Here is a 13,611-nt window from a genome sequence, read left to right on the forward strand (position 1 = left end):
AGCAAATTCATATCTAATCTTCCTGAAACCTAAATTTTAGAGAGACTTGGCAAGATCTGGACAAAACAATTTTACCATTTTACTGGATTACCATTGCAATTTTATAAAAAATTTTTTTTTTAAATTATCATTTGGCCTAATGGAAAGATAACCAATTGTAATGTGGACTTTTTTAATTTTTAATGAAATTTTGAAAAACCAATAATTTTGAGATTATCGGTAACTTCTGCACATTTTATATTTTGGAATGTTATTGGACTGCCATTGGAAATTTTTTCAAAAATGATTTAAAAAATTACTATTTGGCCATGTGGAAAAGTAACCAATTCTATTGTGGACTAAATAAATTAATCAAAAAATTTTCATGAACCAAAATGTTACAGAGAATCTGTGAGATCTGGACAAATTAAACTTTAGAATTTTATTGGATTACCGTTGGTAATTTAATCCAAACAAAAATTTAAAATTACTATTTGGCCTAAAGGAAATGAAATCAGATGTTTTTTGGAGTTATTTGAGATATAATATTGTGATTATACTTCTGAAACAAACATATCAGACGGTATTTTAAAGGAATAAGTATTGGTATTAGATGATATTTTTTTACAATATTATGCATTTCTATGATGTTAAGTTTAAGTAAAAAAAGAATCAGGGCTTTTTTAATACAATCTTTGTGATTGGTATTTTTTTTTGCCCGCTGTAAAATGATGAATGCAATTGCTTTCACAATTTATAGTGAAATGCAATATATTCTGAAAACAGCAAAAATAAGGCAAAAATATTTTTTGGGAAAAAATGTAAATATGTGTACTGTATTATAAAAAGTTTTTAAAATATTAATACTTTTTCCTTTTTTTCCAGATAGATATAGAAAATTTACGAAAACTACAAACATTTTTAAAACTATTTTTTAAAAAAAGAAATGAATAAATATTTTTTCAGTGAGTATGGTAAGTCAATAATAATAATTGTAGTCTCTCAAGGTCAATGTAATGTCATAAATGATTTTTAGTGTTTTTAAAAAAAAAAAAAAAAAAAGTACGCGCACCGTACGGTAAAAAAAAAAAAAAAAAAAAGTTTTAAAAAACATATGTAAAAAAAAGATGAAAGATAAGGTTGGCTCTTAAAAGAACCGTTGTGTTCATGCAGGGACAGAGGAAAGAAAGATTGGGAATATTAGACGGTACGACAAGTGTGCTGATCTATTTTACTGTTCACCAGGGAAACACTGGTCTCCCTATAAGTAATTAGATCGTGACAAGTGGCGCACCGTACTTCAACCCTCGCAAACCGAGGGTTAATTTCCAGAGGGCCAGCAAAAGGAGATTCTCCCCCCACAGATGAAGGGCTCACCTGACCTGCAGAAGAAGGCGTCAGCCCTGCAGATGATGGTCCAGGCTGAGCTGCTGTGGATGTACTGGCTCGTCTTTCTGAAGAGTTACCTCCAAAAAGATGACCATGTGTCCTTCTGTGTACATCCTGGAGGTGTCTCTTCATGGTGTGATTCCCAAAGGAATATTTCCTGTCAGGATTACCTCTAGAAAGTACACGCTGACACAGCCTGCAAGTAACTAAGGGTGCATTCACCTTTTGCTGGCCTTCAGGAAAAGTAAAATAATCCCAAACATAAGAAGGCTTTTGTTTCCTCGCTCTCTGCCTCAAGACAGTGCTGCTGGTGCTAGCCTCACTCTCAGAAGGGCTCTGCTGTTCTGCCATCGTATCCCAAAGACAAACCAGCTCCTTCTCCCAAGGGATCACAAGCAGAAATGAGGGGAATGGGTGTGGTGTAGGAGAGTTCTAGAACTGAAAGTAGTTTCAACCAATCAAAAGTTGTGTTTCATGATCACATGACCTACCGTACGCTTACGGTACGCTTACGGTACGCTTACGGCAAAAAGTACGCATGCGCGTAAAAAAGACACGCGCTTGCGCGCATGCGCATAACAGTCACTCCCCGACACTTCCGCGTAACGTGCGCGCGTGGCGTAAGCGCGCACGCGTCCCACGCGCAGTACGCGCCGCTACGCAAAGTGCGTAACTATACGCAAGCAGCGTAGAAAGATTACGGACGTTGCGTAAACCGTACGCTTACCGTGAGCTTACGGTACGCGTACTAAAAAAAAAAAAAAAAAAAAAAAAAAAACTGGAAATAAATTTTACGTTTATTTTAAAAAATATATAAAAAAAACATATTAAAGAATTTTAAAAATTTAAGCATAGTCTTTATAAAAGGTAAGAAAATTAAATTAAAAATATGTTAGAAAAAATTGAAGAATAAAAAAAAAATTAGCATTTTAAAAACCTTGCAAATTCACTGAAAAAACCATGGGTTTCAAACACGTTATAGTTAGGAATTAGCATTTAAAAAACCGTACAAATTCACTGAAAAAACCATGGGTTTCACACACGTTATAGTTAGGAATTAGCATTTAAAAAACCTTAGAAATTCAGTGAAAAAACCATAGGTTTCACACATGTTATAGTTAGCTGGACATTTTACTCGTAAAAAACCAATGAAATTGCCCCGTTATAGTTAGTTCAGCTAACTATAACTCGCGCGCCCGCAATGCACTGCTGATGACGTCACATATTACATCACTCATGACATGGTCAGTGACATCACTCATGACATCACTGATGACATCTCAAATGACATCACTGATGACCTCACTGATGACATCATCCTTGTGATAGAGTGGCAGACCTCCTCTCACCCTAATATAACCTTTGATACACACATTCAAAAATAGAGACTAAAATTTTCAAAACAATGGACATACCAATACCAGTTACAACAACCTATTCAGTAATTCTAAGATCCACATAAACATCCACTCATTCACCAACAGTCCAATACAGTCACTCATACATGTACTCACTCAACACATGTACTCATACACCTATACATCCTGTTACACAATGCCACTCATCCACAGAGTTACTCACACACATAGTCACTCATGCTAATAAAGAATCAAACATACATTTACTAGCATATACAGTTATACACACACCACCACACTTACTTCTACAGAAACTTACACATACTTAGTCTTTTAAACAATCACTTATAGAAACACATACTTATTCATACAGGAACTCTTTCAATCTCTCACATATACTCACATATATACACCAATAGTCACATATACTAGTTTTAAACATATGTAGTTACTCATAAAGACACTATTGAGACAGTCATTCACTCACTAACACACCCATACACACACTCATCCACCCATACAGTCCTGCACACATGCTGTGTTCAACACACACAAAGAGTGAATCATTCATTCATGCACCTATGCACTACATAATACCCCCCACCGAACCATACAGACACTCAGACTGATACTCAAAAAACAACTAATAACCTATATAGACACCCATGTAGCTACTCACCAACCCATGCAACCACTTATACACAAAGTGAGAGACTGATACAGATATTTTCATATTTAAACATTACACAGTAAGCCATGTATTCACTATGATACACTTAATCAGTCAGTTACACAATACATTTTTCAAAAACAAAGCATCCATTTAGACACTTATATACCCATTTATTCTTCCATTGACCTTGAGATATACATATATAAAACATATTTAATTTTCAGAAAAACACACATTCACTGGATGATGTCATCAGTGAGGTCATCAGTGATGTCATTTGAGATGTCATCAGTGATGTCATGAGTGATGTCACTGACCATGTCATGAGTGATGTAATATGTGACGTCATCAGCAGTGCATTGCGGGCGCGCGAGTTATAGTTAGCTGAACTAACTATAACGGGGCAATTTCATTGGTTTTTTACGAGTAAAATGTCCAGCTAACTATAACATGTGTGAAACCTATGGTTTTTTCACTGAATTTCTAAGGTTTTTTAAATGCTAATTCCTAACTATAACGTGTGTGAAACCCATGGTTTTTTCAGTGAATATATATATATATATATATATCCACACGAAAAGCTCCCAACATTTAGGCGCCTCACACAGCGTACTTTTTTCACCTTATTTATTGGTTGGTTTTTAAAGGTTCAGCATTATCCATCGAGCCTTCTTACAGCATTCCCATTAATTCAAGTTCTTTCAACCAACATGTTTCGAGCAATCCTTCGCCCTTGATCACGGCATCATTCATGGAGTGCAGCAGCCGAAAATCTACGTCACACCTGCGACTGGTTTAAATATCCTGCCTCAGTGGGCGTGTGCACGCTGTGCATTCTGGTTGAAATAGTTCAACACATTATTCTTTCAAAGTTTGTGGCGCTACATCCAAAACGCTGTACAATTAAAAAACCACAGTGGGTGGCTCCTTCTGGTATAGCGCTGTTACCTTTACTTTTGATGTCCATCCAACAGGCATACGCTGTTCCAATTGCGCTCAGTTCCCTGCGCGTAGGACCTGCTTTTTCTGCAGCGGGGCAGCCCATGACCAGGGAAGGCCACTTATAAATCCACACGAAAAGCTCCCAACATTTAGGCGCCTCACACAGCGTACTTTTTTCACCTTATTTATTGGTTGGTTTTTAAAGGTTCAGCATTATCCATCGAGCCTTCTTACAGCATTCCCATTAATTCAAGTTCTTTCAACCAACATGTTTCGAGCAATCCTTCGCGCTTGATCAAGGCATCATTCATGGAGTGCAGCAGCCGAAAATCTACGTCACACCTGCGACTGGTTTAAATATCCTGCCTCAGTGGGCATGTGCACGCTGTGCATTCTGGTTGAAATAGTTCAACACATTATTCTTTCAAAGTTTGTGGCGCTACATCCAAAACGCTGTACAATTAAAAAAACACAGTGGGTGGCTCCTTCTGGTATAGCGCTGTTACCTTTACTTTTGATGTCCATCCAACAGGCATACGCTGTTCCATTTGCGCTCAGTTCCCTGCGCGTAGGACCTGCTTTTTCTGCAGCGGGGCAGCCTGTGACCAGGGAAGGCCACTTATAAATCCACACGTCGAGGGGACGGAGAAACAGACGTCAACGGATCAGACAACATTGGCAGAAGAGGCAGAGGAAGGGGCGGCATGGGAAGCAACAAGACACGCTTCAAACGAACATACTAATGGACCCTAGCATGGTTAATAAAACTATTATTAATCTTTCTAAGAGACATTTGAATGATATGGAAAAACATACACTATGCTTAGGCCTTTCCTTTTGTCCCTCATCCTATTTCAACTACGTTGAAACTAGGATAGATTTGTTTAAGTATGTATGAAAACTTAAGCTTAAAAAATGGCATATATTACGCCGCCAACAACCCAGGGTGGATACTAACATAGACATACAGGAGGTACGGAATGACAACCTGGTAATAGGGGATCTAGACACCTTGACCACATTATTTGAACTGAATAATGATACTGATTACGACATGACAACCAGGGATGGTAGAGAGATTCTGCATGAGATGGATATCACTCATGATTCAGCCACCACCACAGGTTTCAGACCCCCATCGACATTTCTACCTACCCTACCACACGATGGTATAGACACCTTCCACGATAACGTCACCAAAGCCCTCATTGAGCTAAGAAATAAAACACACTACAAACAGAAATCTAACAATAATTTGTCTTTTAAGCAAAGACAGATTCTGAAATCATTGGCCGAAGATAAGGACATAATCATACGCCCCGCAGATAAAGGCGGGAATGTGGTCATACAGGATAAGGAACATTACATCACTGAGGCCCTTAGACAACTAGGTGATACTGATTCCTACATGCAAATTAACAGAGAAGTGTATAACGAGAGTGTTATTACCATATGGGACAAATTGACGACCTGGAGGGACAAAGGGATTCTTGAGTGGGAGGAGTACTGTTACCTCAAAAGGGATTTTCCCAAGATACCAGTACTGTACCTTCTACCCAAGGTCCATAAAAATGCAGAGACTCCACCTGGACGCCCTATAGTGTCTTCCATAGGGAGCGTAGCAGAACATATCTCTAAATATGTGGATCATTTTCTCAGAGAACATGTGATCAAACTCCCTAGCTACGTTAGGGACACTAAGGATTTTCTGAGTAAATTGGAAAACACCAAATGGGAAACAGGCTTGCTTCTCATCACCCTCGACGTACATTCACTGTACACCATAATAGATCATCAGCAGGGACTCACTGCATGCAATCATTTTCTCAAATCTAGACAGATGAAATACTGGGAACACAACTGCATGATTATCGAGATGATACAATTTTGTCTCACGAATAACATCTTCATTTTCAATGGTACCATCTATAAGCAACTGATTGGTACCGCCATGGGTTCTTGTCTCGCCCCCAGCTTTGCGAACCTATTCATGGGCCTCTGGGAGGAAGAGATATTCTCGGAGAAAATTACCATCAGAGATCTCAACAAGGTGCAACTATGGCTTAGGTATATCGACGACCTTTTCATTATATGGAAAGGGAGCAACTTAGAGGCTCAAGCGTTCATTGAAGAACTGAATTGCAATGATCGCAATATACAACTCACAGGTAACATCAGTGCTAATATGGTCGAATATCTAGACGTCAGAGTTGAGGTCAAGGACAACACACTTCACACCTCTCTTTTCCGCAAAACCACCGCAGGTAACAGCATCCTACATGCCCTCAGCAGTCACCCTGACACCCTCAAATGGAGCATTCCTTTTGGTGAACTGCTGAGGGCAAAAAGGAACTGCAGTAGCACTGAAGCTTTCAACAAGGAAAGTGCAGAGATGATTGAGAGATTTAAACTCCGTGGTTACCCTACTTGGGTACTTAAGAAAGCCATTAGTAGAGTAGAACGGGTGGATAGACAAGAGACATTGAGAGAAGACTCTACCAGTGTGGAGGAAACCAGTATAACTGAGACTAGAGTGATCCTTACCTACAACGCAGAATCTGACAGCATCAGACACATTCTCTCCAAAAACTGGAATACCCTCAGAAACGACAACAGCATAGGTCACACGTTTAAGAACAGACCCAACATCACTTACAGGCGAGGTAGAAATTTGAGGGACATTTTGGTACGCAATGACATCACCTCAATACCTGAGAGAGGGATTCAGAACCTTATGGGATTTTTTCCGTGCGGTCATTGCAAAGCGTGTTCTGCCAGCACCTGTCGCAAAGAATACAAACAAGGCTCTAACCGCAGAGAAATAACCAATTCCTCACATGCAGTACCACATTTGCGATATACGCCATTGAATGTCCCTGCAACCTATATTATATAGGGAGCATTACCCTTATGGCCAAGAAAAGGATATTAGAACATAAGCGGGCAATCAATAACAAAGACCCGAAATATCCTGTAGCACGCCATTTCCAGGAGAGACACTATTCAGATTCCTCACTTATTAAGTACTTTATTTTAGAACAAGTACTTAATGATCACAGAGGAGGTAACAGAACATTAAAACTCAGACAGAGGGAGTCCAGGTATATCATAGATCTACAGACCAAGGCTCCGGGGGGAATGAACCAAGATGAGGAACTGTCGATCCATTTGAAAAAAGAATAATCTATCACTGTAATATTAGGACTGTTTCACTCCTGATGAGATCTGATCTGGAGTTTTGTAGTCCCTATCTCTATAACAATGTTTTTCCTTCCAGGTTTTCTATATCCTCTATCTAATCTCTGTTGCTTGGTTAACATTAATAGATTCTTCCATTTCTATGTTTTACCTTAGTCATACAGTGTTTTGTAATTTTACAATTCTGTATTTTAATACTTGCATTTTATGGTTTTTTCACAGGAGAGAAGGACGGTACCTACCCACTTCACAGGCTACCTAACCTTTTCTTCAATGCCACTCTTTCACTATCACGACGATATTGAGCACTGTATTGCGACTGGATACTTCTAAGATGGGCACCTATCAACAACAGGATAAGTGATTTTTGGGCTACATCACGTATTATGAACATTATATACCCCCTCTCCTTTTTGTGGACTACTTTCCGGAGCTATGATTTATTGATTCATTATGGGCATTATGCCGAGACCTGTAATTGAACATACTCCCAGAATTTTGCCTTTTAGAGGGTTTATACTTGTATGAGCACTATGTTCAGATGCTTACTAACTTGACATTTTGTCAGTTTTAAGCCCAGCCTCTGCCTCTCACACACTCACACACAGCTCTGGCTTATGCATTAGCTAGGCTGGGTAATATATAGTGAGGTCTTTTGTATCAGCCATGTGCCAGACGAGATACTCACAATAGACCACACGGTTAGTTGCTATTAATATAGACACATCACTATAGAAACATCGTATTATACATAATTCTGGAGTGGTTTTATTTTACTTCCACTTAACACTAAAAAATGTCGATGTTATGACATTCCTTGTCACTCTGCTTCCTCACTGATCGCATTGAGACATTTACTTATTGTATATATCGAACTTTATTGACAAACTGTCTTGTGTCTGCAACATCTATTTAAAATCAGAGCTACGCAGCCTATTAATGTTTTAATCTTTTTGCAATTGCATTACATTGATCTTAGCGGCAACACTATGCTGGTCTGAGTGTGTATTTTCGCTTGGGTCATATTTATCACTTGATTTGGTTATTTGCATTATGTATTCATTTCATGACCTGTGCAAGATGGCAGCCATTTTCATTTACACAGTCCTGTTTCTATTTTGAATTTTCTGTAGTGACGTACCTGTTGTATATAGTCGCAATGTGTGCTCTGATGCACGGTTTTCATGTGAGCAAGGCTGCGGTTGCAGTCGAAACGCGTCATGGAATAAACCTGGTCACCATCACTCGTTGGTTGTGCTGTTTACTTGCCTGAGAGCGCACTGAACTTTTGGTATATTGGATATATATATATATATATATATATATTCACTGAAAAAACCATAGGTTTCACACAAGTTATAGTTAGCTGTACATTTCACTCGTAAAAAACCAATGAAATTCCCCCGTTATAGTTAGTGCAGGCAACTATAACTCACGCGACCGCAATCCTCTGCTGATGCTAATACTGTATTTAGACACTTATTTGCCCATGTCTTCTTCCATTAAATTTTAGCTATACATATATTACAAATATTTTTTTTTCCTAAAGACACATATGTCATCAGCAGAGGATTGCGGTCGCGTGAGTTATAGTTGCCTGCACTAACTATAACGGGGGAATTTCATTGGTTTTTTACGAGTGAAATGTACAGCTAACTATAACTTGTGTGAAACCTATGGTTTTTTCAGTGAATTTGCAAGGTTTTTTAAATGCTAATTCCTAACTATAACGTGTGTGAAACCTATGGTTTTTTCAGTGAATTTGTACGGTTTTTTAAATGCTAAGTTACTTTACGCCATTCGTGGCGTGCGCGCCCAGTTAACGCAGTTCGTTCCGTGCCCGCACGGTGCGCTTCGCGCACCGTGCGCGCACAGTGAGCACGCGGTGCGCTTAGCGCACCGCGCCCACTTTACGCAGTTAGTGCCGTGCATGCACGGTGGTCACGCGGTGCGCTGCGCGCACCGCGTGCCCACGTTACGCGGGATGGGCCATGTACGCACGATGCGCTTCGCGCACCGTGCGCACATGGGGGACATATTATGCGCTTCGTTGTGAACGTTATTCATTTGTACTTTCCATTTAAATATATATGCCATGCACAAATGGTGCCCTACGGGCACCATTTGCACACGGGGTGGGGAAAGTGTGGATAATTTTTTTTTTTGGTACTTTCCATTTAAATAAATATGCCATGCACAACTGGTGCCCTACAGGCACCATTTGCACAAGGGGTGGGGAAAGTGTGGATAATTTTTTTTTAAAAAAAAATATTGTACCGTAAGCATAATCGGCGATTTTTCGAAAAAAAAAAAAATTTTTTTTTTGGCCTTGTGGGTTGTTTGGGGACACATATATGGATGCTGGGTGTTTAAGAACTGAATATACTCCCCCTGTAGATGTTTTTTGTCTTGGTTTTTGCAGCCCCCCTCAGAGTGCGAGAGAGAAAATGGTGGCCGCCGCTTCCTGGTTTCGACCGATTCGAATGTTTACTTAGATCGAACAGCCAATCAGAATCGCGCTCGCGCACGTCACCGTACGCGTACGGTAAGCGCACCGTAAGCGCACCGTAAGCTGGCTCAGATATATATATTGATTTAAAGGCTATTTTCTCAGAATCTACTGAACAGATTTACACCAAACCTACAAAAGGCACTTCCTTGACCTGTAGACTACCTCTATGCCAAATTTCAAGGAACTCTGTTCAGCCGTTCGGGCTGTGGCTGTGTCTAAAGGTCCTATGGAAAAATGCATGGGAAAAACGCGTTTTGGGACCCCCCTTTTATCTCAGCCCCCGCTTGACGAATCCCCCCGAGACTTTCAGGGTAGGAGCGGAGCGCAGCGCCCCACCTATTTTGAAAATTTGGCGAGGATTCGTCGACCGGCGCCAAAGTTATTCAAAATAGAATGTTGCGGTTTTCCTATGGAAACAGGGTCCTAACTATAACTACCTACTGGCGACCGCCAGTAGGTAATATATATATATATATATATATATATATATATATATATATATGTTTATATCTAATTTTTTCAAACTACTTTTAGTAATTGTCTTTTCTGTTTTTGTTTTTATTTAATTAACCCCTTCTGTGCCCATGACGAGCTGGACTCGTCATGGAGCACAGTCGCGCTGTGCCCATGACGAGTCCAGCTCGTCATGGCACCCACCCACGGGGGAAGCGCTGGCGCTCCCCCCGTGAGTGGTCGATTTTTTTTTTTTTTACTGGGAAGGCAGGGGAAGACCTTCCCCTGCCTCCCCCCCGCCCCCCCACGTCATCAATGACGTCAGCGCGCGAGCCGCGCTGACGTCATTGGAGGTTTCCCCTTTGCTCTCCGAGGCGCAGGAAGCCATTTGCTTCCTGCGCGTCGGAGAGTAAAGGTGAGTTTTGGGGTTTTTTTTTTGCATCGGTGGGTTTGGGTTAGGGTGGGGGCACTTTGGTATGCCCAGGCATGCCACAAGGCTCGGCTTCGTTCGTGTGTGCCTGTTGTTGCTTCCCTGTGAAATGGATCCAAATTTGAAAAACGGTCGTCTTTCTAGTTGCTTCCCTGTGAAATGGATCCAAAAATGCCGAGAAATACCCTTCTTTTTAATTTTTCAAATCCAAAGTGCAGCAGCATGATTTTTGCATCGGTGGGTTTGGGTTAGGGTGGGGGCACTTTGGTATGCCCAGGCATGCCACGAGGCTCGGCTTCGTTCGTGTGTGCCTGTTGTTGCTTCCCTGTGAAATGGATCCAAATTTGAAAAACGCTTGTCTTTCTAGTTGCTTCCCTGTGAAATGGATCCAAAAATGCAGAGAAATGCCCTTCTTTTTAATTTTTCAAATCCAAAGTGCAGCAGCATGTAGAGAAATAGAATTTCTTATATGAGAATTAAATACCTAACTAATAGCAAGACAGAGGGGCTGCAAAGTGGCTGTGACTGTTTTTTTTTACATCCAAATATACCAGCATCACTTTACAGAGTTTGCCAGTGAAGTGCTACTTTCATTTTCTCGTCTTTCTTTGAAGAGCATTGTTGTTTCCAGGTTGGGAGAGTGAACGATTCCTGAATGGTACTGCAATACCTGGATGATGGGTGGATTGGAAAACACAATGTGTACCATGGCTCTGTGTTTATGGATGTGGTCTATTTATACCATACTGCTTACGTTTTGTAAGGATGTAAGCAATGGACAGTGAAACGGTTCCCTTCAGGGCCCTCTAGTCATGTCCATAACTTTTCAGGTGAAACCACTCGCTGATTTCTGAATAGTTAGTGAGAGATTGTTTAGGTAACCATGTTGTTTCTGCTTACATTTCCCTATGAGTGGTTGCTTTTTTTTTTTTTTTTAGGCAGCATATTACTCTTATCAAGTGCATAATTTGAATTGAGCCACATCCAAGTGTTTATAGCGGGCACAATTAGGTTATAGCTGAAGGCAGTGCGAGTTTCTCTCAGTGTCTGAATGAATTTTTTTGTAAGTGATGTCTGAATGAATTTTTTTGTAAGAAATTTTTGGTAAGTGATGTCATAATGGCGGCATATTTAGTTAGTGGTTTGAGCATGAAATTCTTTGCAATGTGTTTTGCATAGTCTTATGTGTAATTGCTTTTCTCTTTCTTTTTTAGTGGGATATTGTTGATCCATACTGTGTCTGTACAGAGTAGGTGGTGGTGAGTAGTTTAGCTGCCTCTGGCAAGTGAGTGGTATTGTTTTGGAGTATATATGAGTTTTTGATAATGGTGCTTTTTGTTTATTACTTATTTTAGTTTCTGATTTTGTGTTTGTAGATTTGTATCGATTTGCGATTTGTTTGTGGTTTTATTTTTGTCTAAAAAAAATCCTAAATGTGTTGGCGGTGTGTGTGGACTGGCACTTGGTTGGCGGTGTGCGTGGAATGGTGCTTGGCTGGCGGTGTGTGAGTAGTGACTTGCTGCTGGTCACTACACACACTGCTAGCTGAGTGCCACTCCACGCAATCCATCAGCTTGTGTAGTTGCTGTGTCAGGAATGTGGGCGTGTGAAAGTGATGGGCCCTTGAATGGCGCTGTGTGCTGGTGTGAGTTTTGTTATGTGATGGGCCCGCGGCTGGCGGTGTGAATGGTTTTGTATGTCTCACACGTATGAAAGGTGTATGAATGGCCTGTAAAGAGGTTGGTGCCTTGTCGTGGCTTTACAGCTCACGAGCTGTGAGTCAATGGTTCAGTTTCTCGCCCTTTCAATTATTAACAGTGCATTTCATTTTTGTGTAATCACTTGCTAATACAATTGTATATACTGAACCATCACTCACCCTCGTGCCAAATCCAACCAGTATGTGTGTGCGTTTGAGGAATAGATGGCTGTGCAGTAATATTTGCCTTTCTGAAGCAGGGTGTACCTTGTCCCTTTTGTGAATTTTGTAATGTGTTGTTTTTGTGCCTGGTGGTGCGAATGGTCTTGTGTGTATCACGTATGAAAGGTGTGTGAATGGCCTGTAAAGCGGTTGGTGCCTTGCCGTGGCATTACAGCTCACAAGCTGCGAGTCATTGGTTCAGTTTTTTCTCCATTGAATTATTGACAGTGCATTTCATTTTTGTGAAATCTCTTGTTAATAAAATTTAATATACTGAACCATCACTCGCCCACGTGCCAAATCCAACGAGTATGTGTGTGCGTTTGAGGAATAGATGGCTGTGCAGGAATCTTTGTCATTTTAGTTTCTCTGCCAAGGTGTATGTTCCATGTGAGAATAACCCACCAACTGTAGATATTGTCGTAAACCCACGGGAGTTCATGGTGATGTCTCTCTTGTGAATTCCAAAAAGTTATTTTATCCACAATGTCCTGCAAACCTCAAAATGTCTGTCACATTTGCCTTGCAATATTGTGCCGAAATTCTCACGCTGTAGAAACAAACAATGTCAAAACTATCTGGTTTTGCAAGGGGGTCAACTGTCTTTTTGGACTGTGCTCGGCGGCCATCTAGGGAAACCTACCAAACCCATACATTTCTGAAAACTAGACACCGGGGGGCTTCCAGGGAGGTATGGCTTGCGTGGATCCCCCAACGTTTCCTTACCAAGAATCCCCTGCAAACCTCAATTTTAGC

This window comes from Triturus cristatus, chromosome 5_1 (genome assembly GCF_964204655.1).
Source record: "Triturus cristatus chromosome 5_1, aTriCri1.1, whole genome shotgun sequence".
NCBI classification, from domain to species: domain Eukaryota; kingdom Metazoa; phylum Chordata; class Amphibia; order Caudata; family Salamandridae; genus Triturus; species Triturus cristatus.